Below are 26,636 nucleotides of genomic sequence, written 5' to 3'. Positions count from 1 at the left end.
GATAATGATCAAAGTAAATGAGTGGTTGTATACATTGATGGAAGGCCAAAAGAAATAGGGAATATTGCAGTTCTTATAAATAGTATGTGACCTAGGTCAACTAATAAGAAACCCAATTGCATATTTAAGGCGCGTGAGGGAAATTGTGTATTCGTATGTGTGATAAAATCAGTAAGTGTAGGGAAAGAGTTGCTAATTGATTAAAATTTGAATCGTATAGATACAAAAAAAGTTACTATCATGGGGGTGGTATGTACTATATACCATTTAAACCAACCTCCAATTAATGACTCCAATATAGTTTTTTTGCTAAGTCTATTGGTTTCATTTCACTAACGTTTTTAATTTTTTTTCTTTGTTACAGGATGAAATGGATCCGTCACATAGCATAGATAGGGATGTAGGTCCCGACACTTCTACTGAGCAGGTAAACCTCATTTTAATTGCAAAAATTAGATAGAAGCAAACTGTTACATTATTATGTTCTTTTCTTGAGTGTTTTGGAATAATTTTGATAGTGTTAATAATATTCTTGTCAGAGAGGAATGTTCAGGGAAAGAAAAAGGGACTTGCAGTACCTCAACACCTCTATAGGGATGTGGACTCAATAGTATTATGTGATGATGACATTGTATTTACCACAAACCCTATAGAAATGATGAGAAAGTCTGTTAGAAAAATTAATAGAGAGATTCTTGCTTTGGCATCCACAAGCCCTCAGACCGACAAAATAAAAGAGAGGGTGCAACAATTGATGTGGACAAACAAAAACTTGCAAGTAAGCAGTAATGAAAGCCTTAATTATAACAAAAGTTCAATAATGGTTTATATTTTATTCTCTTTTATGTCATTAACTAAAATATGTACGTGTTGTTTTTATAGGATTTTATGCGTCCTCATCAACCTGGTGGCCATGATTAGGGTATTGCAGATAGTTCAGGTGATGACCATGTTCTATACATTAAAACTACTCCTTTGGACTTGTGAACTTACTTTTTTAATGCTAGCGTTATTGATGATATATTTATTATGTAGTTGATGCAAAGAGATCTAGTTGATTCTCTTCATGACTGATCATTCATACCTTAGGGAAATAAAGCCCCTTACACATCCCTTCACTCATTCTCAACAAACCCCCAACACACCCTTTTTCTAGATCCTTGACTTGGATCAACCTCTCACTTCATCACTTATAATTTTTGAGAGCTTCATACTGTGATTTGTTCTTCACTGTCAATTCACCTCTCACTATATGATACTCCTTTTAAAGCTCGTCACATTCTACTTGAGCTCAACTTCCAACAAGACAAGTTACATGTTCAAGCAACTCCATGTTAGCCTTAACATTGTGAAAATACCAAGTATTTCAACCATCATACCTTAACATATACTTACCCCTATCCTCCAAGAGTGTTCTTTCACTATCCTCATCTCATTAATGTCTACTCTAACTGCCCAAGTACTCATAATCTGCACTTACTCATAGAATCCTTACTGTCATGCTCTGTGAAGTGTACCTGTACCTGCAAACATAATGCACTCAATTAATCATTATAAGACGTAGTGTAGTAAAATTGTGACAATTTCGACTGCATTTGGGTCTTCACGATGGCGGCACAACGTTGAACCTAAATGGAGACCCTGAAACCTGTTTACGACATCATAAACTGCATCTTTCTGCACCTTGGCCTGATCCTCCTTGCACCCTACTGTCCCAGGAGGTGGGACCATGGCGCCCAGCGCCATGGTCCTTCAGGACCATGGTGCTTAGTGCCCTGGTCCCTCAGGACCATAGCGCCCTGATCCCTGGCCCTATTTTGGGCCCGGTCTCTTGTTGGGCATCGGGTCTTCAAGTTTGCAATTTGGAAAATAATGCTCCTAGGTCAGCCTAAAGTCAGAAAAATCAATGTCCTAACCCTAATTGACAAGTATATAAACTACATTTCCCCTCCCAAAAAAAAAGGGCAAAAAACATATGTGTGCAAGAGGTGGAAGCGATAGGCAAACATTCAAACATTCAAGCATTCAAGCATTCCTTCAAGCAATTGAGCATTCTAGGTCTCCATTCAAGGCTAGGTGTTGCATTCAAGACAAGGATTCAACCATTGAAGAGGAGATCACCTACAACATACAACATACAACATCATTACACCTTCGCATGTAAGGATACAAACATTCTTACAACAAGGTATTAATACTTGATTACATTACAAACACTTACATTTACAACATTCTCATTTCTTGGTTAATTCCAAAAACCGGGGTTTGACCTGAAGGCAAACCCCTAATCCCTAACCCCCCAATCGTCCTCTCTTTTCTGTGTATAGGTTGCAGGTACACGGCTGTAATTGAAGATCTGAATCCTTGTGCAGAGACGAACATATCCTCTTTTGTTTCGTGGATTTTTTGGAGGACCATGTGCACTCCGGGCGCCATCGTCCCATCAACTTTCACTCAAAATTGTAGGACAGCATCGTCTCGACATTTTACTGCTAATTTCAGGTCCGTAGCTTCATCCTGTGTCCCTATCTCCGTCTACAAGCGAATCTTTCTTACTTTTACATACACTCCTAGTTCAATCCTTCTATCTACATTCTTTACAAAAGAGGGTATCCTTGCTGTCTCAACCCTTGAAACTCATTTAGAATTCAATCTTGCATTGTGTGGGATTGGATCTTGTGAGTTTCAACCCCTCTTTTGAATGTAAAGTCTCTCCTAAGTGAAAACCGTCAATCCTAGTGACCTCCTTTCTCTCTCCTTGGAGTGGGGGAACACCTAGGGTTCGATTTTCCGCTTTACATAAGCAATGGTTAGTAAATTGAAATAATGAAAGACAAAACCATAGCTAATTGACTTATTGCCTCCTAGTAAATACAAGTATGAAAAATGCTCTTAGATCTAATTATGCATGTTCCACTGACTTGACTACGCATAGATGGAGGATTTGAATGGTGAAAATGCACGATCTAGAAATGATAGTATGATTAAGCTACACGATTTCATGATTATTCTAGAAAAATGAACTAAGATTGAGATGCAATTAAGCTACAATTGAGCATGATAACATTGCTAAAAATGATAAACTAGAAGCTAGATGCCTATAGTAATAATGCATAAGATAAAAATGAGATGAGATCCATATTGCTCCAAAATGAGGTCTATTTATAGGATTTTCAAGGCTAGGGGTGAGGTGGTAGGAATCAATGGTCAAGATTGATCTGAGGATATCAATGGTTAAATTGGAGGAGGATGGCAAAGGGGGTTGGATTAAAAGGAACATTTGTCATCTCTATGGTGAGAAGTGTCAAGAGGCTTCTAAAAGAAGTTAGATAAAAGAGAACACTTAGTGACAAGTGTCACAAAGGTTCTAGAAGATTTTGGATGAAAGGGGACATGGTGGGTAGGTAGAATGGGTTAGGTTTAGGAATGGTTAGGTTTAGGAGTGGTAGAAGTTAGGAGAATTTGAATTTAAAAATTTAAATAATAGGAAAAGGATAATTAATCTCAACAACTCATGAATTTGATTTGTTTTAATTAATTGAAGGATTAGAAGAAATAATTTTGGATGAAGGGAATTAATTAATTTGAATTAATTAATCAAAGGGGTGAAATGAACCTATTAAATAAATCCTTAGATTTATTAATATGTAGATGAAAAGGAAGGATTTAATCAAATTGCTTAGTGAATTCAATTAAATTGGGAAGGAGTATTAATTAAATAATTTTTTATTCAATTAATTATCTTTAGACCATTTTTTAGGTGTATACATTTTGCCCCTCTTTGAAGCGAGGTGTGATGATGCGTTGATTCAAAGAATAATCTCATTTTGATGCTGATATTGATTTGATAGGATGCCACGGGTCTTGATTGCTAAATTTTGGTATGATGATGCCCCCTCGGGAGATCAATTGAGATAATTGATCTTTGGAATTTTGTAAGATTGATATCCTGATAGATTTGGTTTGATTTCTGCAATTGTGTTTTGATGAAAATGTGAGTTCCTCGATTAGCTTGATTGCTTAGATTGGTAAGATTAAAAAATCTTGATCGATTAGATTGATAAGATCGAGATTCAGTCTGGTTTTAGGAAGGATTCATCCTATATAAGACAACGATGATCAAAGCATCTGGTTTCAGGAAGGATTTATCTTGTATAAGACATGATCAGAACGTCTGGCTTCAGGAAGGATACATCCTGTATAAGATGAATTAGAATCAGATCATCTTATTTTCGGAAGGATTCATCCTATATAAGACATGATTAGAATCAGATTAGGTTTGATTGATTGATTTGATTTGATAAGGTTGATTAGATAAAGAACTGACATTTTGTTAATTCAAGTTGCAGAAATATTTGGATATGCTGATTGTTGATTTTGTTGAGAGAGATAGCATAAGATTTGGGCTAGGTCGATAATATCATGAGAGAGATGTGAGTCATTATTCGGATTGCGTATACACTTGTGATGATACTTTGATGATTCCTATGATAGATTTAACCTTGGATAAAAGGAGCATGTTGGATCCCATACAAGAATGAAATGCAAGCTAAAATGCAAACTATGACCAGACTAGTCACTGGATTATTTTGCATTTTTGTCATCATTGAGCTTTTTGAAAAGTGGGAAGTGAGTGCAAACATTGATGGTATAATTAAACCATGATGACTTGAGCACTTCTTTCCTAGATTTTGATATAGAAAGTTAGCACAAGCATCGAGGTATAATTGAACCGAGATGACCTGAGTGTTGTTTGCATAAAATAGGCAGTATTAATCATTTTAATATGCAAATTGGAAATGTCTTCAATGATACTTCGATGATCATGTCCCAAGACAAATTTGCACATATTAATAATTAATTTTCAGACAACAGACAATAAAAATATCATGTTTCGTCCTTGTTCGTCTACTCAATGACATCTTGGAGTCACTCAGAAATCATGATAGCGAAAATCAATATAGAAAAGTTGAACAATCATGTTACAATAATTATCCAAAAGATATTATCTACTGAAAAGTGTGTGATGTGCTTAGATTGATTTCATGATAGTTTGATAGTTGATAGTTTGATCTCGTGTTCAATGTTGGATGTGTCTCAGTTTTTGTTTGATAAGAGTTGTCTAATTGTTTGATTAAGCTCAAAATGATCAAGAGTTTTGCCCCCAGCTAGGTGCAAGATTTTGCCCCAAGCCTAGAAACAAAGTCATTATGACATATCCAATGATCCAAACCATGGTGAGAGAGCGGTTGCGATGGTTGCATTTGTACAAAGCTTCATTATGATGATCAGTGCTGATGCAAGATGAATGGAAGCGGAAGGGTGCATGAACTAATAGATGGAAGAGCTAGCAGACAGATAGCGCCCGTTTGCCAGGTTTTCACCATCTGTTTTTATTGCACTTTTTCTGGTATTTGATTTTTTTTTTGAATTTTCTGCTTTTTCATTTTTTATGATTTTTTTTGCTTTTTCACTTTTTTTTTTTTTCTTCATTTTTTTTGATTTTTTTTTTTCAGACATAGAATTTCTTCAGGTGCATGGTATTGATAGGTTCCTCGATCTGATCTCTGTCCTGTGTTGATAGCTGATATGCTCCTAATCCAAATACTATTGTGATTACAAACAGACCTACCCAGTTTGGTTCAAATTTTCCTTTCTTTTCTCGATCTGCCTGGTTGTGTGAATTTTCCTTTAGCACTAGTTCTCCAACTTGAAAGATTCTTGGTTTAACCTTGTGATTTTAGCTCTGGCACATCCTTTGCTAATATACCTTTAGATGATCAAAGACATTTTTTCTTCATTCATGGATCAGTTCTAACTCTTGTAGTCTAGATACTCGTTGTTCTTCATTTGGGATGAGACCTTTTAGTGACACAAGTAGAGAGGGTATCTCTACTTTGATTGACAATATGGCTTTTGATCCATATACAAGAGAGAAAGGTGTGACATCTGTCAGTGTGTGGATATTGGTGCATTATGCCCATAGAGTAGGGTTTAGTTGGATATACCAATCTTTCCCAGCATCGTTTACTATCTTTTTAAGGATTTTCAATATAGTTTTGTTAGATGCTTCTGCTTGGCCATTTCCCTGTGGATAATATGGTGTGGAGAATCTGTTCTGGATTTTGAACTTCTCACATAGCTCTTGTACATCTTGATTCTTGAGTGGTCACCCATTATCAGTGATAATGGTCATTGGTATTCCATAGCAAAAGATGATATAATTCAAGATAAATGCAACAATTTGTTTTCCTATGATGTTTATGAGAGGTACCGCCTCAATCCATTTTGTAAAATATTTTGTAGCTACCAAGATGAATTTATGTCCACTAGATGAGGAAGAATTTATCTTTCCTACCAGATCAAGACCCCATTGACAAAAAGGCTAAGATATTGCTAAAGCATGAATTTCTTGTGTTGGTGCATGGATCAAATTCCCACAGATTTGACATTGTTTGCATGTTCTTTCTATTTTAAAAGAATCTCAGTCCATAGTTGGCCAATAATAGCCCAAGCTTATGAGTTTTTTTGAAAGTTTAAGACCACTTGAATGAGTGCCATAAATGTTGTTATGGACTTCATGTAAGGCCTTCTCAAATTCTTCTTGTTTGAGACATCTTAAGAGAGTACCGTCTATACCTCATTTATACAGGGTATCCGCGATGAGAGTAAAATGAGAGGATTGGCGAATAAAGTTTCTCTTTTGGTTCTTTGATAAGTCAGGAGGTAGGATATTATCTTTCAGGTATGTGTAAGTTTAGCCATAGTGGGAGGACTCATGTCCAATAATTTGACAGATGGTTTAGGAATCAGGACAATTAAAGGCGGGATGAAACAACTCTTCAACCGAGAATTCATAACGCTGTTGATTTTCTCGTGTCTGCAATAGAGAAGCAAGTGTGGCCATGGCATCTGCTACTTTGTTGTCATTTCTTGGAACCTGTTAAAAATATATTTTGACAAAGTATTTCTTGATATCATCAACCATCTTTTTGTAAGGCATGAGTTTGTAATCTTTTGTTTGATAGTCGTCATTGATTTGATTGATGATGAGTTGATAGTCTCCAAATACTTGAAGTTGTTTTATATTCCATTCTATAGTCATTTTGATGCCTATTACCAATGCTTCATACTCCGCTATATTGTTTATACACTGAAATATTAATTTGTATGCTTTGAGGATTGTATGCCCTTGTGGTGTGATGTCTATAATTCCTGCTCCTAATCCATGCCATGTTCTATTATTGATGCCTGCTCCTAGACTGATATTCAGGTAATGTATTGTAAGATATGGATTGAACCCTGGAATGTCTGTATATAACCAGGTAAAATTGATTTGCCATCTTTTGAATGGTTTCAAGTATTTTTGTCTTGCTCATTCTGATATAGAAGTTGCTGGATGTAGATCAATCATGTGAATGAAAACTGCCTCTACTAGTTCTATTAGGATAGATGAGTTTTCTTGATAAAATTCAGGTAAAGTGTCAAATCCCCCACCTTCCAGTGCCTTGAGGAGGTTTTCACAGTTAGATGCGTCCTTTGTTTTTACTTTTTCACGGTCTAATGTTGCTATTAAATGGTTTTCAGCATTAGACTTGATATTGTTTTCTTGATTTTCAATTTTGTGACTAGGAGATTTTACATCCATTTGACTTAAAGATACATTAGCGGAATTCTTGGTGAAATTTGTTGCAGGTTTGATTTCATTAAGATATAAGGATATAACATGGTCATTTGGAAAGGTATCAATAGCAGCATGTCCTTCATTTTCCTAGTCCATAGGTTCAGGATAGCTTAAGGATAAAGGATCTTTAGGTTGAATAGTTTCAAAGATATTAGGGGTCATGATAGGGATGTTAGAGCTTTCAATATGTATTTCGATGTCTAGAACTATACTCTCATTAGAATGACCTCATATAAGAAAATCCTGATTGTCCTCGGTTGAGTCCATGTCGGTCAAATGTGATTCTGATTCAAGTGGGCTAGTTCCTAATGTTTGTCTTGCATACATGTGAACTATATCAACTACTATATCTACTTCTTCATCCCTCTCAATTTGAAGTTTCTCTTGTTTGTTTTTCCATGATATCAAATATTCTCCATTCCCTTGATCTTTCAGCTATATTTGTTTTTCCATGTTCGACAAATTTATGCAAATGATTGTTCCTTTCTTGAAGATGCTGCATTTTTGTTATGTGGAACAATGATCTCTTGAGCTCTTTTCAAATTACTACAACACTGCAATGGATTTGAGTCTATTGAGATAGTGATTTCTTGTCCATTGTATGGAAATTTTAAGCACTGATGACCTGTTGATGATATAGCTTGCATGTCCTGAATCTGTGATCTCCCCAAGAGTATATTGTACGGTGGGTCCACATCTATAACTTGGCATTCTATGTCCTTTTGTAAAGGTCCCACTCTGAGGGGTAATACCACCATTCCTTTGGAGTAATGTTTTTCTTCACTAGATGTTTTGATTTTTATCCTTTTCTAGGGATCAGCTGCATCTTCTTAATATCCTAGAGCACAGACAAGACTCAAAGAGAAAATGTTCAAGCTAGCTCCCCCATCTATTAGGACACATTTAACAAGCGTTCTATGAATGAGGACTTCAATTTACAAGGAAGTGTTATGGGGATGGTGCAATGAATTAATGCTTGGATATGAAGGAGATGAGATTTAAGTAGGATCCTCTGAAATAGGTTTGATGGCAATTATGGATATCCCTTGGGAAACTTCAGCTTTGGTTGTATTGTTGGGCAAGGATGCTATGGAAGGTTCTTGTAAACTTTCAAGAGGTGTAGGAATAGATACCTTTGGAGAATAAATTTGTTTATGGTGGGATGAGCCATTGCTAGACATGGTTGTATGATTTTGATCTTCTTTAGCCAAATTCTTTAGGGATCTCTTTAAGAGGTGCATAAAAGAACCACTTTTCTTTGGAGATGTATTTGAATCCTTGTGAGGTTTTAATATAGTTTGATTTTGATTTTGGACTTGTTTGATTGCTCTGATATGTTGGCTTTTTACTTGTATTGTGCTTTGGTATGTCATGTTGATATGGTTTTCAGCTATTTCAAATGTTTCTGTTTCCGTTTCAGGGGTTTGATTGTCTAAAAGTTGTTTTGGGTAGGTGATCAATAGTCAGTTTCAAGGCAATAGAGTGATATGACACTAAAAGAGAATTCAAGTGTTTAAAAGTTTGCAAGTTTTCCAATCTTCGGTTTAAGAGTGCAATGATGATGATTTGATAAGAACCAAGTCCAGTAGGAATGATATATCCTACGATGTGGGACAAGATTATCCTGACCAACCATTTCAGTTTCATGATAAAGGATGATTGATCCTGATGAGAAACTATGTTTGAGTGATCCGTTTACCAAAGAGGGTGATAATGCACTTTGAGATGTTTAGATCTTAAACTTGTTGGGGGTGAGCACTTGAAAATATTAAGATCTATATTTTCTAAAGTCAAATTTTGACACATGATAAATTGACCAAGCAAACCAATCAGACAATTTAAGCACATAATAACATATAACAGGTGTTTATGTTTACTGCAAATTGATCAGGTAGAAATGACAAAATTGAAACAGGCATGCAAGACATTGCTCTGGATTGAAAAATGCAGAGTTTCATATGCCATAAGATTTAGCTTAGGATGACACAAGATACAGAGCCATACGACAGAACATAGTTTTTCATATAAACAACATCAACTCGTACGACTTGGGATTATAAACAATACGACAAAACACCTATCTCGTATGACACAGGATAGTAGATAGTACGAAAAATAATTGTATGCAAGTTAACTCGTTTGACAGAGATTATGACTCATGCTACAGATAATTAAAGTTTGTACGACAGGTTGCAAAGAATGATAAAAAGTGTTTGTTTTGCTGATTTTGATCTTTGAATTCTGATGATGTTTTGCTGATGTTTTCCAGCTTTTAGGTGTCTAATTTTCTCATTTAGGGATGAATACACAACAAACACATGATGTGGTAAATGAATCCAATCAAGCTAAACCCTAAGGAAGTTGGCTGAGAATGAAAACCTTTGCTTGCTGACTTAGGTACACACCCAATAGCTAATCAGAATACGGTCGTTGAGTCTCACGTAATGGATTCACAACGCCGTATTATCCAACTCCAAATGCTAATGGGGGCACGATAAGGCAAGTGTCTTGGGAGAGTTTCTATCTCTCTTGCACAAAGATTATCACCCTTTCGGAGGTGAATCTGGTAGCTTCTATTTTAATCGGCACTAGTAAGGGATCAATTTGGCACGTCGGGGTATAAACTCAATTAAGAGGTCTCCCAACCTTGAAAACCAAGGTTTGATATACCCAAAGGTATAAAGGAGTGCTATTTCCGAGCACTGTTGTTGCTTTGATTTTCATCAAAAACACATTTATGTTATAGTGGCTTGGATTACTTGGCATTAGCCATTCCCACTTAGGTTGTTCCCCTCTCACTGTCCTTAAGGGCTAAGAGTTAATAACTCCTCGAGAGGGCAGGCCTGCTAAAGAGATGCACTAATGAAAGAAAAAAATGAGTCTATCTTTTTGATCACCTAAGACAGGTGAGAGCATACTCGCCTATCATCAAAGACATGAAAAGACATAGTTGTTCATTTCTTTAAGCCCAAATTGAAGTGTGCCTAAAAATATTAAAGAATACACATTTTTTTTTGAATCCTTAGGCAACCTACAAAATAGATCCATTAGTAGTCATGATTGTGTTTTGAATTTGTCTTTGACAGGCATATCTTTGACAAGCGTCCTGCAGAAAAGAGTTAGGCTGCAAACATCTCGTAAACAGATCAGTGTTAGTGTTAGAAAATTTCAGATTAGAATCAGAAAACCCTAAAATGCAATCTGCTAAAAATCACAGAGTCAGAGACTTGTATGATATAGATTTCCAGTTAGTATGATAGAAGTTTAGATTTTGTACAGTATCCAAAACAAGCTCATATGACACAGGATCAACCTAGTACGAGTAAAGAATTTGCAAGAAATAGACTTGTATGACACATATTTAGACCTTGTACAAATAAAGAATTTGCAACATAAAAACTCGTACGACAAAGATTTATTGTTAGTATGAGTCAGGATAAGGTTTCATCCTCGACTGAAAGGAAGTTCATACGAACTGAAATGGGAACGTGTACAAATTTTTGCACCAGAGCCGAACAAAGAAGATGTTTGTTGAGGATTAAGAGGCCAAAAGTGAGGATTTTGGCCCCACGGTGGGCGCCAAAATGTCATGCTCTGTGAAGTGTACCTATACCTACAAACACAATGCACTCAATAAATCATTATAAGCAATAGTTAGTAAATTGAAATAATGAAAGACAAAACCATAGCTAATCGACTTATTGCCTTCTAGTAAATGCGAGTATGAAAAATGCTCTCAGATCTAATTATGCATGTTCTAGTGACTTGACTACACTTAGATGGAGGATTTGAATGGTGAAAATGCATGATCTAGCAATAATAGCATGATTAAGCTACATGATTTCATGATTATTCTAGAAAATGAACTAAGATTGAGATGCAATTAAGCTACAATTGAGCATGATAACATTGCTAAAAATGATAAACTAGAAGCTAGATGCCTATAGTAACAATGCATAAGATAAAAATGAGATGGGATCCATATTGCTCCAAATGAGGTCTATTTATAGGATTTTCAAGGCTAGGGGTGAGGTGGTAGGAATCAACGGCCAAGATTGATCTGAGGATATCAATGATTAAATTGGAGGAGGATGGCAAAGGGGGTTGGATTAAAGGGAACATCTATCATCTCTATGGTGACAAGTGTCAAGAGGCTTCTAAAAGAATTTAGATAAAAGTGAACACTTAGTGATAAGTGTCACAAAGGTTCTAGAAGATTTTGGATGAAAGGGGACATGGTGGGTAGGTAGAATGGGCTAGGTTTAGGAGTGGTAGAAGTTAGGAGAATTTGAATTTAAAAATTCAAATAATAGGAAAACGATAATTAATCTCAACAACTCATGAATTTGATTTTTTTTAATTAATTAAAGGATTAGAAGAAATGATTTTGGATGAAGGGAATTAATTAATTTGAATTAATTAATCAAAGGGGTGAAATGAACCTATTAAATAAATCCGTAGATTTATTAATAAGTAGATGAAAAGGAAGGATTTAATCAAAATGCTTAGTGAATTCAATTAAATTGGGAAGGAGTATTAATTAAATAATTGCTTATTCAATTAAATATCTTCAGACCATTTTTAGGTGTATACACTTACAAATTCCAAAACTGCAAAATAAGGAACCCAAACTACCATTCATTGTTACTGTCATGATCAAACAAGTAGATTGAAACTTTCTTGGCTTATAACTTTGAGAACCCAAAACATATCATACTTGATACTGTCTCTTACATATTAGATATTCAAACATAGTTTGCAACCCATAAATAGTGTACTCATGCCATTTTTAGTGCCTCAACACCTTAGGATCAATGTCCATCATACTGGGGAAGGTTCTTTTGAGTTGTTCCTGCTGGCATTATTGGATGAATTGATTATGTGTTGCATTGATGTTTTGTCATTGATGTCAACACTAGCTGTTATGGTTGGTTACTGACAGATAGGTTTTGGTTATCGGTAGAATATGTATTGCTATCGATAGAAGAGACTATCTGTTGGAAACTTTCGACATGTTTGGATCTATGTAATGTGATTGGTTACATGTGGTACGTGCTTCTAGAGAATGTCTTAGTCAAATGGTATTGACTTGGCAATCAGATACTATCATACACTCTGGTAAACCCTTACCGACACTAGTTTAAGGCTTTACCGGTAGAGCTCTCACTGAGGAATCTTGACAGGATGCATAATTGGTGTTGGTGCAACTTCTACATAGATTTAAGGATAGTGAAGATGTTGTTTGATCATGCTTGAACTGCTTGAAGACAATGCTTTGGCATGGTGGACCCAGAATAGGTCCGATACCTATCTAGGTTATCGACCGGTATCATGCTAACATGTACTCTACATGTTATGAGTATGTTTCAAGATGATTTATGGATTTTTTATTGTTGTTTTGGTCTTAAGATGATATGGCATATCATTGTAATATGAATATATGTAATAATCTTATTGTAATATCTATTAGGTGGCCGACCTAATTGTTTTAGGCCTTAGGGTTTGTATAAAATGATGTAAGATCTCATTGTAGATCGTGGCATAGGAATGGAATAAGTGTTCGTGGTCTTGAAATACAATATCATATGCGAAGGATATTTGGTCAATCATAGGTGATCAAATTGGGATTAAGGAAGAGGTCAAAGGCCTCTGGTATTAAGCTTAATTGAGATTGTAATCAGGCATGGTAGATGTTATTTCTGCAAGTTCACTCTATTGTATTGATGTCCATTTATCTTGAGATGGTTGTATCCTCTCTGTAGTTAGTGAGACTCTTTTGTAATGACCAGTATGCTTTAGGCAGTGTGCCTTCCTGTATGTGCAGGCCCCTCATTGTATCATATACTTTCTGTAGAAGTATCATCTAACTGTGGGTAGGCTTCCCACCATGGTTTCTCCCTTTCCGGGTTTTCCACATACAAATCATGGTGCTATGTGGTATGGTTTCTTTGTATTGATTATCTGTTTAATTGTTAAGTTGTATTGTTTACCAGTATGTATTTTTGCTCTACCAGTAATTAATCTGTTTAGGGGTTATTAAGTGGATTAAATGTTCTAATCTTTTAACAATTGATTCACCCCCCCTCTCAGTTTTTCATCAGTTATCCTAACAATTGGTATCAGATCTTTGATCCTCTTTTGTAGAAGCTTAACCACTTGAGGTAGATCCTATGACATCTAACACTTCTAATCCACCGACAACTATTTTCAGAAGAGAAATCCCTAAGCTTGATGGAACAAATTAAGGGATATGGAAAATTTTAATGGAGACTCATCTTAGATGTCTTGGCAAAGACATTTGGGAGATCATTGAATCATTGAGAAAGGATACATACCTTATGATCCAACATCTGGAAATCCTACTCCTGCAGACTTGGATAAGAATATTGAAAATGATTGCAGAGCTAGAGAAGCCCTCTTGTATGCACTTACTGATCAACAGATCATGAGATTGACTAATAAATCATTGACAAAGGTTATGTGGGACAAATTGCAAACTTTGAATGAAGGTGATCCTATTGTCAAAACTGCTAAACTTGATGGCTACAGGGTAAGATATGAAAACTTGAAGATGGAAGATAATGAAAGAATTGCTGTGTTTATGGAAAGACTAAATGAGATTGTTATGGGAATTCAATGTTGTGGAGGATTTTAGAGTGAAGATGAAATAGTTTCCAAAGTCTTGAAATCCCTTCCATTGGATTACAAGATGAAGACAACTACAATTAATGAGTTGAGAATAATGGCAATCTCTTCAGTTAACAGATACATTCTAATTGAGAAATTATCTTCTTTTGAGCTTGAAGAATTTGGATCTTTTGAAGCTGTAAAGTCTGAACTTACTTTTCATGCATCATCATCATCATCTACTGACAAAAGTGATTGGAAAGTCTTATATGAAAAAGAATTGGAAGACATGAGGAAAGAAGATGAAGAATTTGAGCAACTTGAAGCCTTATTTTCTAGAAGAGTACCTAAAGGTCCGATGGGAAGTAAGTATGAAGGAAAAACACCTTTTAAATGTTTTTCATGTAATAAGATTGCTCATTTTGCATCTAGATGTCCTGAAAGGAATACAAGGTTTGAGGAAAGAGTTAAGAAATCATTTAAGCCTAACCATAGCATATATAAATTCAAGAAAAGTAAAAAATTCTACATAGTAGATGAGGAAGAAGTAAGTGATGACTCTGGAGATGAATCGATAGAAGACCTTGCTAGTGGATCCAACAATGGAAAGTAATGGGTGTTATATGCTTCAAAGGAAGATGAACCAAAATTGGATATCAAAAATGAAGAAAAGGCCTTGGCAGAAAAAGTTGAAGATAAGGATGAATGGGTAATTGATAGTGGATGTTCACATCATATGAATTGGAGATAAAGGGAAATTTTTGTCCCTGCAAGAATACAATTGCGATCAAGTCAGATTTGGAGATGACAAAGCATGTATGATCAGAGGTAGAGGTATTATTTCTTTGGATGCTAAGCATAACACTAATAATGTCTATTATGTAGAAGGTTTAAAGCATAATATTTTGAGTGTTGGTCAATTGGTCGACAAGGGTTTCCAACTTCAATTTAAAGATAGAAATTGCAAAATCATTAACAAGACTGGTTTGTAGATTGCAACCAGTATTCAGACTGGAGGTAATATCTCTCTCTTGAACATTGGTAATAAGACATGTTTATTTCTCATATTGATGAGAGTTGGTTATGGCATAAGAGGTTGTGTCATGTTAATTTTGATTGTATTATTAAGATCAATTCAACTAAGGAAGTTAGTGATATACCTAAGATTATGAAGCCTCATAATTCGGTATGTAAGGAATGTCAATTGAGAAAGCAAGTTAGAACTTATTTTAAGAGCATACATGATAAATCTAATGATGTACTTGATTTGATTCACATTGACCTATGTAGTCTAGAAAGGACTAGAAGCTTTCAAGGTGAAACCAGTAAGACTCCTTATGAATTATGGTTTGGACATACACCTACTGTTAAGTATTTCAGAATTTTTGGAAGTAAATTCTATATCAAAAGAGATGAATCAATTGGAAAGTTTGATCCTAGATTTGATGAAGGGATATTTATTGGTTATTCAGTTCAAAGAAAAGCATATAGATGTGATAAAAAAACATTGTAGAAAATTGTGGAGAGTGCTAATGTGAAAGTGGATGAGAAGTACAGAAATCATTCTATATCACATGATAGGGAACCGATAGTGAAAATGATCATAACTGAACCGACAATGCCTCAACTGGTATAGGAAACTTAAATAGTTACACCGACACAATTAGAAAAATCAACTATGATTGATGATCAGAGCAGTGAACCTAAAGTTCAGAAGACACCAAGGTATGTAAGATTAAATCATTCTGAAGATCAAATCATTGGAGATAGGAACAAGGGAGTTATGACAAGAAGAAGACTGGCAAATGAAGAGGTATGTCTTATTTCTCAAGTTGAACCGGCATCTATTATTGAAGCTTGTAAGGATGAACATTGGTTAAAGGCTATGGAAGATGAATTAGATCAGATAGAGAAGAACGAGACTTGGTCTTTAGTTCCCCAACCTAAAAATAAGAATGTTATTGGAACTAAATGGGTTTTTAGGAATAAACTGAATGAGGATGGTCAAGTTGTAAGAAAAAAGGCTAGATTGGTTTGTAAAGGATATTCTCAAATGGAAGGAATTCATTATGGTGAGACATTTGCACCTGTAGCTAGAATTGAAGCTGTTAGACTTATTTTTGCCTATGCAGCTTATAAGAACTATAAGGTTTATCAAATGGATGTCAAATGTGCATTTTTGAATGGTGAACTTAAAGAAGAAGTATACATTGAGAAACCTGATGGATTTTCACTGACAGATGATAAAGATATGGTTTGCAAATTGAAGAAAGCTTTATATGGATTGAAACAGGCTCCTAGACCTTGGTATGCAAGATTGGATAAATATCTTTTGAAGCTTGGTTTTACTAAAGGCAGTTCTGATAGTAATTTATATTATAAGATTACTGATAATGATATTTTGATTATTGAAGTATTTTTTGATGATATCATTTTTGGAGGAAAAGATAAATTGTGCATGGAATTTGCAAACAATATGAAGAACAAATTTGAAATCTCCATGATTGGTGAGATGAAATTTTTCTTAGGTTTGTAGATTACTCAAACTAACAAAGGCATTTTTATCTATCAGACTAAGTATCTGAGGGAATTGTTGAAGAAGTTTGGTATGGATAATTCCAAACCAGTAAGTACTTCTATGGCAAGTGAGAAGTTATCTATCAAGGATACTTCTACAATGATAAATCCGACAAGGTATAGGTCTATGATTGGTTGTCTATTATATTTAACTCAAACTAGACTGGATATTATAAATGCAGTAAGTATTGTTTCAAGATATCAAAGTAATCCTAAAGAAAATCATGAATGTGCAATAAATTGGAAATTTCAGTATTTTCAAGGAATGACAAAATATGGTTTATGGTATTCTAAAAATGACGATTTCACTTTATGTACATATACTGACTTAGATTGGGCAGGAGATACCGATGATAGGAAAAACACTTCTGGTGGAGCTTTCATTCTTGGAAATGTTAGGACCCGAAGGCAACTGAGAGGGGGGGGGGGAATCAGTTCTCTATTAATTTCAACCCAAATATAATTTAATCAAACTTGATACATAATAGCAGTAAACCAAACTTAATGCTAGTAAATAGATTAACAGTTAATATCAATATCGGTGAAAATTAATGCATGAAACAGAAGGAGAAACAACATCCACAACATATAACATAGAGATTGTATGTGGAAACCCTGTAAGGGGAAAAACCACGGTGGGAAAACTTACCCACAATCAGATGATAGTACTATAGATAGTATGTGTATACAAATGGGGTGTGCACATGCAGAAAGGCCATCTACCTAGAGCTCATGGCTCAATCACAAAATGAGAGTCTCACTAACTACAATTGGCTGATTAAATCCAATGATAATATAGTGCCTAAAGTAGAATCTCCAATGCTAGATTTAGTACTAGTGAAGCTTTGATTGTCTCCTTCAAACCTTTCTTGAACTTTAAATGATGTTTGAGTGAGTAACTCTACTTATATTCGCATATACTGAATATCACAACCTTACCATACCATATTACATTCATTACTTAATCTCACAAATGAAATCTTACATATATACCAAAACCTAATACCAAATGTGTAGGTCAGCTTACTAAGAATAATAAAATCAATTACAAGTAAGTCAAGATGTGATGCATCATGTGGGCTCAACAATAATACTAATTTATTAAACCATCTCCATAATGTGCCATGCTGATCTAAAATAGATAACGTATGCCGGTCCATAACCTAGGCCAATTTGTTGGTAACAATAAATATATCAACCCGATTAGACCAATAACCAAATCATCAAAACCAAGTGTCCAAACCATGTCTTCAACATAACCAAGTGATCTCTAGATAATAGCAAGTCATCCTTAGTGCCGATGAACAATATAACCTGTCAGTGAACATAACCAAAGATCTCTAGAAGGATAAGTGTTGATAAGTGTTGACATCAATGAAAAAACCAATTGAACATATCCATAATACCAACAATCTCCCCCTTTGGCATTGATGGAAACACAAGATGGAAAAACCATCTAAGTGCCAAAGAAGAAATGCCAATAAACAAAAAACCAATAATCTCCAAAATAGAGCAATACCAGAAATTAAAATACAAATGTAGAGAGTAACAAACTCTCCCTCAATGAATAATCTCTCCCCAAAGGATAATGTCTTAATGTTTTGATAATGTTTTAATATTTTTCCATAGATATCTCTCCCCCTTTGACATCAAATGCCAAAGCAATACAAATACCAGATAAAACCAGTTCCTAGAACCAATTACAATTACCAACTACTCCCCCTGAGAAGTAGCTCTCCTCCATCACAGCCAGAAAAAGGTTTCTCTATAAATTCTGTCGATTTGATGCCAAGCATCAACTGTCTAAGTCTCTACCAGTGAGGGTATGACCCCAAGCTGCTCTCTGAGATATTCAAACGTTTCCTTAGGCAAAGGATTAGTAAAGATGTCTGCACTCTACTCTTTAGTATTCACATAAACCAATCTCACTTCTTTTTCTTCAACATTCTCTTTCAAAAAATTGTATTTGATAGAAACATGTTTAATTTTAGAGTTAAATACTAGATTCTTAGATATATCAATTGCTGCTAAATTGTCACAATAGGTGATTATAGGTTCTTTGCATTTTATGTTTATGTCCTTCAACATTTTCTTAATCCATCATACTTGAGTACAATTAGTTGTTGTTGCAACATATTTTGATTCTGTTGTTGATAATGATGTACAACTCCATTTCTTGCTGAACCATGAAATCAATCTGCTACTAAGAAAGAATGCCCCATCAGTGGTGCTCTTTCTGTCATCTACATCTCCTACCCAATTAGCATCGGTGTATGCAGATAAATAAAATCCTTTTCACTATTGATTCATGATTTTCTCAATGATTACTCTGAAATCTTGAAACAATTCATATTACATTCATTATATCAAGTCTTGTTTGTGTCAAATATAGTAAACCTTCAATCATAGACTTGTATCTTGTCGGATTAATAGGAGCTGAATCATCCTTCAATGATAGTTTATCTGTTGTAGTCATAGGAGTACTTACTGGTTTAGAGTTATCCATACCAAATTTCTTCAGTAATTCCTTCAAGTAGTTTGATTGACATAAGAATATACCTTTATCAGTCTATGAAATATGCAATCCTAAAAAGAATCTCATCTCCACAATCATAAACATTTCAAATTCTTCCTGCATCTTGTTAGAAAAGTCTTTACACAATCCATCTTCTCCTCCCAAAATGATGTCATCGACAAAAACTTCAATAACCAAAATGTCTTCATTAGTCACTTTGAAATATAAGTTGCTGTTAGGATTACCTTTAGTGTAACCAAGCTTCATAAGATATTTGTCTAATCTAGCATACCAAGCTCAAGGAGCTTGCTTCAAGATCACCATTCATAAATGCACATTTAAAATCCATTTGATATACTTTATAGTTTTTGTGTGCTGCAAATGCAAGAAATAATCTGTCTGCCTCAATTCTAGCTACCGGTGCAAAGGTTTCATTGTAATCAATTCCCTCTTTATGTGAATATCCCTTACACACTAATCTTGCTTTGTTTTTTATTACCTTACCATCTTCATTAAGTTTATTTGTGAATACCCATTTAGTTCCAATTACATTTTTATTTTTAGGCCGGGGAACCAATGTCCATGTATTGTTCTTTTCAATTTGTTCCAATTCATCTTCCATAGCTTTAATCCAATGTTTATCTTCACATGCCTCAATAACAGATTCTGGTTCAATTTGAGAAATTAAACATAACTCTTCATTTTCTAGTCTTCCTCTTTTTATAACTCCTTGATATTCATTCCTAATTATCTAACTTTAAGAGTGATTCAATCTTACATACCAGGGTGTGGTCACTTGCTGCTATTCTTAAGTCACTGTGGAATTCTTTGATGATACCAGTGTGATTGGATCAACATTTTGTACCGGTGCACTCTGTATAGGTTCATTTGTGATTATCTCAATTGTCGGTTCAAAATCGATAGCCTTGAATTTCTTCTAAAATGTTCATCAATCTTCATATTTGCACTCTTAATGATTTTATGCAATATTTAATTAAAACATCTATATGCTTTTCTCTTAGATGAATAGCCAATAAATACTCCTTCATCACTTCTAGGATCAAATTTACCAATATACTCATCTCTCCTATTGTAACATTTTCTTCCAAATATTCTAAAGTACTTAAGAGTAGGAATATTACCAAACCACAATTCATAGGGTGTCTTACCGGTCTCACCTTTGATACGAACTCTGTTTAAAGTGTAAACTGTTGTATTCACTGCTTCTCTCCAATACACATGAGGTAGATTTGCTTCTGATATCATGCTTCTAGCTGAATCCAAAATAGTTGTGTTCTTCCTTTCAACAACTCCATTTTGCTGAGGTGTCCGAGGTGCTGATAGTTGTCTTCTAATTCCATTCACTTCAAAAAATGTATTGAACTTCTTAGATGTAAATTTGCCTCCTTGATCTGATCTTAAACATTTGATTTTTTTGCCGGTTTCATTCTCTACAAGTGTATTGAATAATTTGAATTTTCAAAAAGCTTTTGATTTCTCCCTAAGAAAAGTAACCCAACAATTTCTAGAATAATCATCAATGATTAGCATAAAGTATCTATCTCCCTATAGACTTCTTGTTCTTGTCAGACCACATAAGTTAGTATGAATTAAATCAAGAACATCATTGGTTTTCTCAGAAATACTCTTGAAAGTTGTTCTAACTTTCTTTCCCATTTGACATTCGTTACATGCCAGATTATGAGGTTTTACAATCTTAGGTAAATCTCTTACTGCCTTAGATGAACTAATATTTACAATGCAATCAAAATTCACATGACAGAGTCTTTTATGCCATAACCAACTTTCATCAATATGTGCAATCAAGCATATCTTTTCATTGTTATTCAAATGAAAGATATTACCTCTAGTCTAATTACGGATTGCAATTTCCAAACCAGTTCTATTCATGATTTTGCATTTACCATTCTTGAATTGTAACTAAAATCCTTTTTCAACTAATTGACCAACACTCAAAAGATTATGCTTCAAACCTTCAACATAATAAACATTGTTAGTATTGTGCTTACCATCAAAAGATATAGTGCCTTTTCTTTGATCAAACAAGCTTTGTCATCTCCAAATCTCACTAGGACTCCATTGTATTCCTGAAAAGATAAGAATTTACTTTTATCACCAGTCATATGATGTGAACATTTGGAATCTATAATCCATTCATCCGTTTCTTCAATTTTAGTTGCCAGGGCCTGCTCTACCGATGGAATAGTAGGTGTGAGTTGATCTTCTGTTATTACAACAAAATCCCATCCATTATCTCCTCATTCTTCATCAGAATCATCAGTAACTCCTTCATCAACATAGTAGCATGATTTGACTCTATTCTTCTTAAATTTGTATCTTTGATATTGAGGGCTAGGCTTATATGATCTTTTAGCTTCTTCTCTCAATCTTGCATGTCTGTCCGGACATCTAGATGCCATATGACCAATTTTATTGTAGTTAAAACATTTAAAAGGTGCTTTACCTTCATACTTACTTCCAATAGGACCTTTAGGCATTTTCCTTGCAAATAGTGCTTCAAGTTCTCTTGCATAAAGTGCTTTCCAATCAGATTTATCAGCTGATGATGAAGCTTTGAAAGCTAAATCTATCTTAATTGTAGCAACAGGACCAAATGCCTCAAGCTCAAATGCTGAAAGTTTTCCAACCAAGGTATCTCTAGATACTGATGTATTAGGCATAGGTCTTAGCTCATTAATAGCAGTTACTTTTATTTTGTATGCCGATGTCAATGCTCTTAAAACTCTAGAAATAATTTCATCTCCACTGAAGGAACCTCCACAACAGTGTATTCCCAAAAAAAATTCATTAACCCTTTCCATAAAAGCAAAAATTATTTCATCTTCTTCCATTTTCAAATTTTCATACTTGACTTGGAAGCATTGTAGTTTTGTAATTTTGATAGTGGAATCACCTTTATTCAATGTCTCCAATTTGTCCCAAATAGATTTAGCAGTAGATCGATCTGATAATCCCATGATTTTCTGATCTGACAAGGCGCTCAAAAGTGCTTCTCTTGGTTTGCAATCATTCTCTTGATCCTTAGCCAATGTAGGTGGATTAGGTTGACCTGGTATAGGACCAACATTACCATTCTGTGTAATATCCCATATGTCTTTTCCAATGCAATTCAGATGTGTCTCCATTCTGATCTTCTATATACCATAGTTAGTTCCATCAAGTTTCAGACTATCCTTCCTGAAATAGGTAGTTACCATAGAATCTCCTCAAGTTGTTAAACTTCTGCAAAAAGAGGACTTAGCTCTGATACCAATTGTTAGGACCTTGAGGAAACTGACATGGGGGGGGGGTGAATCAGTTGTCTATTAATTTCAAACCAAATATAATTTAATCAAACTTGATACTTAATACCAGGTAAGCCGAACTTAATGTCGGTAAACAAATTAACAGTTAATATCAATACCGGTGAAACTTAATGCATGAAATAGAAGGAGAAACAACATCCACAATACATAACACAAAGATTTGTACGTGGAAACCCTATAAGGGGAAAAACCATGGTGGGAAACCTTACCCATAGTCAGATGATACTACTGCAAATAGTATGTGTATACAAATGGAGTTTGCACATGCAAAAAGGCCTGTTGCCTAGACCTCACTACTCAATCACAAAATGGGAGTCTCACTGACTACAATTGGATGATTAAATCCAATGATAAAGTACTGCTCAAAGTAGCATCTCCAATGCTAGATTCAGTATTGGTTAAGCTCTGATTGACTCCTTCAAACCTTTCTTGAATCTCTAAGTGATTTTTGCGTTAGTAGCTCTGCTTATATTCACATATACCGAATATCACAACCTTACCATACCATATTAAATTTCATTACTTAATCTCACAAATGAGATCTTACATATATACCAAAACTTATGATCAAATGTGTAGGTCAGCTTACTAAGAATAAAAAAAATTACAAGTATGTCAAGATGCAATGCATCATGTTGGCTCAATAATAATACTAATTGATTAAACCATCTCCATAACATGTCGTGTGATTTGGAATAGATAACGTGTGTCGGTCCATAACCTAGACCAATTTGTCGGTAACAACAAATATGTCAACCCGATTATACCAATAACCAACTCATCAAAACCAATTGTCCAAACCATGTCTTCGACATAACCAAGTGACCTCCAGATGATAACAAGTCATCCTCAGTGTCGGTGAACCAAATACCAGTAATTACCTATTGTGATAACTCTGAAAGTATTGACATGTCTAAGAATTTGGTATTTCACTCTAAGACTAAGCATATATCAATAAAGTATAACTTTTTGAAGGACAAGGTAGAAGCAAAGGAAGCCAAATTGGTTTATGTGAACCCTAAAGAACAAATTTTAGGTATATTCACTAAACCGTTGTCTAAGGAATCATTTGAGTATTTGAGAGATGGGTTATGGGTTTTTGCCCCTCCAATAGAGACTTGATTGATGCAGTTTGTCATTAGTCTGACATGCATTATCGAAGATTATTCATTCTGACACTGATGAGTGGTGCTACTACTCAGGGGGAGTAGTCAACTTTGAGATAGAAAGGTTTATATTCTTGCTTTGATATTTTTGTCAGATTTCTGGCATTGATGTCAAAGGGGAAGAGATATTAATGTGAAAAATGAGAAAAGGAGTTGTATACATTAGGGGGAGACTTATTTATATTGAGGAGATTATTGGTTGTCTTCCATAAGAGGAGACTTGTTTGGCGTTTCTTGGTATTTAGATTTTTTTGACATCTAGTGTTGCCATCAATGTCTAAGGTAGAGATTGTTGGAATTATTGGATGAATTGATTATGTGTTGCATTGATGTTTTGTCAATGATGTCAACACTATCTATTATGGTTGGTTACCGACAGACAGATTTTGGTTACCGGTAGAAGATCTAGTGTTACCAACAGAAGAGACTATCTGTTGGACACTTTCGGCATGTTTGGATCTATGGAATGTGATTGATTACATGTGGTACATGCTTCTGGAGAATCTATTGGTCAGATGGTATTGACTTGGCAATAGGATGCTATCATACACTCTGGTAAACCCTTACCAGAACTAGTTTAAGGCTTTATCGACAGAGCTCTCATTTAGGAACATTGACTGGATGCATAATTAGTGTTGGTGCAGCTTCTACATGGATTTCAGGATATTGAAGATGTTCTTTGATCATGCTTCAACTGCTTGAAGACATTTCTTTAGTATTGTGGACCCAAAATAGGTCTGGTACCTATCTAGGTTATTGACCGGTATCATGCTAACATGTACTCTACACGTTATCTCAATATTTCAAGATGATTTATGGATTTGTTATTGTCTTTTTTGTCTTAAGCCGATATGGCATATCATTGTAATATGAATCTATGTAATGATCTTATTGTAATATCTTTTAGGTGGGCGACCTAATTGGTTTAGGCCTTAGGGTTTGTATAAAATGATTTAAGATCTCATTGTAGATTGTAGCATATGAATGGAATAAGTGTTCGTGGTCTTGAAATGAAATATCATATGTGAAGGATATTTGGTTGATCATAGGTGATCGAATTGGGATTAAGGAAGAGGTCAAAGGCCTTTGGTATTGAGATTAACCAAGACTATAATCAGGCATGGTAGATGCTATTTCTAGCAGTTCACTCTATTGGATTGTTGTCCATTTATCTTGAGATGGTTGTAGCCTCTCTATAGTTAGTGAGACTCTTTTGTAATAAGCAGTATGCTCTAGGTAGTGTGCCTTACTGCATGTGCGGGCCCCTTATTGTATCACATACTTTCTGCAGAAGTATCATCTAACTATGGGTAGGCTTCCCATCGTGGTTTTTCCCTTTCTGTGTTTTCCAAGTACAAATCATGGTGTTATGTGGTATGGTTTCTTTGTATTGACTATATGTTTAATTGTTAAGTTGTATTGTTTATCGGTATCTATTTCTTCTTTATCAGTACTTAAATCTGTTAAAGGGTTATTAAGTGGATTAAATGTTATAATCTATTAACAAACGATTCACCCCCTCTCTCAGTTGTTGACCGGTTATCCTAACAGTTCCAACCTTATTTAATCAACACAGTCCCATTTCAACCCTTTGTACATCACTCAACAAAACAATATGATTTGTTGTCCCAAAATAGGGGAAACTATGTCTTAGTCTGCTAGGGCACTAGTTTTCGTGACATTTGTACAAACATTCAATATAAGAACAATTCAATATGAAAGATACTTGAGTTGACAATAGGAATCCAAAATTTGAGAAGTTTTCAATGACTACATAAATGGATATTAACAAACCCTTGTGACTGACCCATAATTGATGGTTTTGGACAATTTAGAGAAAAACAATTCAAACTCTCCTCATTTTTCATGACTATTGCTCTAAATTGGCACAAAATAAAGCTAATTCATTACACATCACCCTCCAATCCTTGATTAGACATTTTTAATCTATTTGCTTGATGAGAAATTTGAAACAGTGCATGAAACATGCCCGTCATAGAAATTTGCAATTAGCAAGATCCAAAACACAAAATTTTATTGATTTTATCAAACCATAATACATTCAAGTGTTCTTCAAGGTGTCTCCTTCCTTCTTCATTTACACTGGCCTCTTGTCACAAATTTACCTACCTTTATCCTCCTTCATACTATTGTATCATTAATATTAGCATCAAACACTTAATAAAGGTTCATCTTTCTTTACAATTCTTAATAAAGGTTCATCCTTGTTTGCAATTCTTGCAGTTTTCATATATTTAATTTTTTATATATTTAATGTATTATTCTTCAGGTGTTGTCAATGTTCCTATGAAAATGCCGCCTCATCCGAGGTTAGCCCCACTTGTATTGCCATCTGTAATTGTAGACACCTAAAATTGTCCAGTCTAATTAAATAAATATTTTATTTATTTAATTATTTTAGCCTAATTCTTCTATTAATTAAATAAATATTTATTTATTTAATTAATTCATTTATCCTCTTCTAGCCTTATTTCTCATTTAAATAAATATATTTATTTATTTAAATTATCCTTTTTCCTAAATTTATTAAATATCTTATTTATTTAATTGATCCCACTTCTTCTATTAATTAAATGAATCTTTATTTATTTAATTAATTCATTAACCTTTTCCACCCATGACACATGTCATTCATCTCTTAATTCCTACACTACCTACCCTCTTATTATTTTCTTATTTCCTCTACCTACCCTTTAATC

This window comes from Cryptomeria japonica, chromosome 3 (assembly GCF_030272615.1).
Source record: "Cryptomeria japonica chromosome 3, Sugi_1.0, whole genome shotgun sequence".
Lineage (NCBI taxonomy): Eukaryota > Viridiplantae > Streptophyta > Pinopsida > Cupressales > Cupressaceae > Cryptomeria > Cryptomeria japonica.
The sequence above is the reverse complement of the archived record's forward strand: the minus strand, read 5'-3'. Positions refer to the sequence as shown.